The 3,509-nt window shown below is 35.9% G+C and overlaps 1 non-coding gene across 1 annotated transcript; it reads left to right on the forward strand.

Moving 5' to 3' along the window:
* Window positions 1–733: 733 nt before the first annotated feature.
* LOC128286188 (small nucleolar RNA R71) lies at window positions 734–840 on the forward strand. The gene has a single exon (XR_008276733.1). It is a non-coding gene; the product is annotated as a small nucleolar RNA R71 (small nucleolar RNA).
* Window positions 841–3,509: the final 2,669 nt, after the last annotated feature.

Raw genomic sequence — 3,509 nt, forward strand, 5'->3', positions numbered from 1 at the left:
CGTTGAGCTGTTCCCTTGGGTTAGGTTCAGTATTACTTGGCAAGCTCCCATGTGGTCGTTCGGAGATTAGTTTGGAAAGTTGGCCTATTTGAGTTTCGAGCCCTTGGATCGACACTTGTTGATTTTAAAGTGTTGTCTCGGTGTTCTGGAAATGAGTTTCTGACATCGAGATAAACTTTGTGAGCATCTCTTCAAGGTTCGATTTCTTTTCCTGTTGGTAGGGTGGTTGTTGGTAGCCTGGAGGTGGTTGTGGTCTTTGATTTCCTTGACTGCCCACGAGAAATTGGGGTGGTTCCTCCAACCTACATTGTAAGTGTTACTATATGGATTTTTTTGAGGTCGAGGATTATTACCCATGTAATTTAATTGCTCGTTATCGATGTTGTGGCCATAAAGTTGGTATTCCGAATGGCTTGTTCCACCTCTACTTGCTTCGCACTGCATTACTGGGTGAACCTGTGAAGAACTAAGAAAACCATCAATTTTCTTATTCAAAAGTTCTACTTGATTAGAGAGCATGGTGACTGAATCGATGTTATAAACACCAGCTATTTTCGTTGGCTTTTTCCACATGACTTGCCACTAATAGTTATTTAATGACATCTCCTCTATGAACTCATAAGCATCTTCAGGTGCTTTATTATTGATGGTTCCACCAGCAGTTGCGTCAACCATTTGCTGAGTCGAAGGATTCAGGCCATTATGGAATGTTTGAACCTAAAGCCAAAGAGGTAACACATGGTGAGGGCACCTTCTCAAAACGTCTTTGTATCTCTCCCATGCATCGTAGAGTGTTTCTAAATCCATCTGCACAAAAGAAGAGATATCATTACGTAATTTAGCCGTTTTAGCTGGCAAAAAATATTTTAGTCAAAATTTTTTGGTCATTTGTTCCCAAGTAGTGATTGACCCTCGTGGTAATGAGTTCAACCACTGTTTAGCTTTGTTCCTCAACGAAAAAGGGAATAACCGAAGATGAATGGCATCATCAGAAACACCATTAATTTTAAATGTATCGCATAGTTCTAAGAAGTTGGCTAAATGAGCGTTGGGATCCTCATCCATCAAACCATCAAATTGAACAAACTGCTGTATCATTTGAATAGTGTTAGGTTTTAGTTCAAACGTTTTTGCAGCTACAGTAGGTCTAACTATGCTCGATTCAGTTCCTGTTAAAGAAGGTTTAGCATAATCATACATAGTGCATGGAGAAGGATTTTGATTAACCGCAATTACAAGAGGTAGCTGATTGTCTTGGTTTTCATCCATCTCTTCGGTTGGGGTTGAGTATCGTCTTTTTGCTCGTTCTCTGTGTATCTTAAGCTTCGCCTTATTTCTCTTTGGTTTCTGCAAACTGTGAGATCGATTTCTTCATAGAAAAGTAGTGGTCCTGACGAGTTTCTTCTAGTTATAAACTATAAAAACCTGTCAGAAGAAAGAAAAATAAAATTAGTAAATTAGAATAAAATTAAAAATAAAATTAGATTGCAAGAAAAATAAATGGCTAAAGTAATAAAAATTGAGTGTTCCTAATATCTTAGTTCCCCGGCAATGGCGCCAAAAACTTGATCGCGTGATTTCGTGATAGGTTTTAAATATTTATAATTAATCATTCTTGAAACTAACTGTTATCGCGATGTAGGCAAGTGTACTTATCAAACAGTAGTATAGTTTTAGCAAGACCGAATTGTCGAACCCAAGGGAACTAAAAGTATTAGTAATGACTGTCTTTTTATTATCTAGCATAAGAATAAAGAGGTTTTTGTTTTAACTAACTAATTATCTAAACTAAGAATTCACAGAGAATGGAATTAGGGAATTGGTTTTGAGAAAATCGATTGAATTAAGACAATACCTAAGAAAAAATCCACCTAGACTGTCCTTGTTATTCTGACTCCGAATTGGACGATTTATTCATTTAACTTGTTCCGTAGATATCCCTAAGTTATGTTATTATCCCTATTCAGGACTAATAACGTCTAATCCCTAGATTAAATAATTGAGACCTTTCTCTAATTAACACCCTAGGGTTGCATTAACTTCATCTATAGATCCCCTTATTAGGTTTCACCCTAATCTAGCAAAATCTTCTCACCCTATGTCTAGGCACGCTATCAACTCCGCTTAATTATGACAAATGTACTTTAGACAGGGTCTATTCCTCCTCTGAATAGGAGCTTATCTTGAATCAGTATCCTGGGATATCAAAACAAGAATTAAGAACACATAATTAAGAACAAGTTAAATATTTATCATACAATTCAGAAAATAATAACAAGATTCGTCTTAGGTTTCATTCCCCTCAGCTATTTAGGGGTTTTAATTCATAACTAAAAAAGAAAACATCTCAGAAGAATAACGAATACAAAACATAAAGAAAACCCAAAACTCCTGAAGGAAAATTGAGGAAAGATCTTCAGTCTTGATGGTGAATCCAGTTTTTAAGATGGATCAATCGGCTTCCTTGGAGTAATTCCTTACTCCCTATTCTATGCCTCCCTTTTCTTCCTCCTCTAGGGTGTATTTATAGGCTTTGGAATGCCTAAAAGCCCTCAAAATTAGCCTTTTCCGAATCAGACTCAACTTGGGCTCGGCAAGGACATGCCCGTGTAACACGCCAATGTGCGATTACTTCAGGCCGTGCTTGAGCCTGCCAAATTGACACGGCCGTGTGGTCTGCCCGTGTAATGAGGTCCAGGCCGTGTTGATTTCGTACTTTGGCCCATTTTCTCCGATTTTGGCTCGTTTCTTGTTCCTTTCACTCTCCTATGCTCTCCTAAGTATAAAACATGAAATTAAAGCATTAGGAGCATCGAATTAACCAATTTTAATAGGAAATCATCCATAAAATGCGTTAAGCATAGGGTAAAAATATGTATAAATTACGGTTTATCAGTAATCATTTTCAAGTTATTATCAACATACTAAGATAACCTTAAAAAAAAGCACATCAAAGTAACCAAAATCACATAAGTTGGTAAGGCATCAAAATGTACCAAACCAACCTAACTTTCCAAAGCTTAAACATGCCAAAACACTATTAACAAGTACACCATAATACCATCACAAAGAACCCAATACATGTCATTGTATTCCTTAGCCAAATTACTCAAAAACTATCAAAATGTCTACTAGATAGTGTGATAGATCTCCGAAAAACTTCCAACCGGTCGAGCTTCTAATAATTTGTATAGCAAAAGAAAAATAACTACGTAAGCAATGAATGCTTAGCAAGCTCGTATAAACTTTAAACATAACATACCATTTCAATAATGAACTTTATAGAATAAATATAAACCTTTACCAATGCCATAAGATTAATAAAGCCTATATAACACCATCAAACTCACTAGTTAGCATACTTGTTAATGATACATATGAAATCAACCATATATATCTAAACATAACATTTAATTCATCATCATTATCATACGATCATGTTTCATTCATAGCATTTCCAAATGCTTACTTACTTACCATTTAATTCATAACATTTAATTCATCAACAT

This window comes from Gossypium arboreum, chromosome 12 (genome assembly GCF_025698485.1).
Source record: "Gossypium arboreum isolate Shixiya-1 chromosome 12, ASM2569848v2, whole genome shotgun sequence".
Taxonomy (NCBI): Eukaryota; Viridiplantae; Streptophyta; class Magnoliopsida; order Malvales; family Malvaceae; genus Gossypium; species Gossypium arboreum.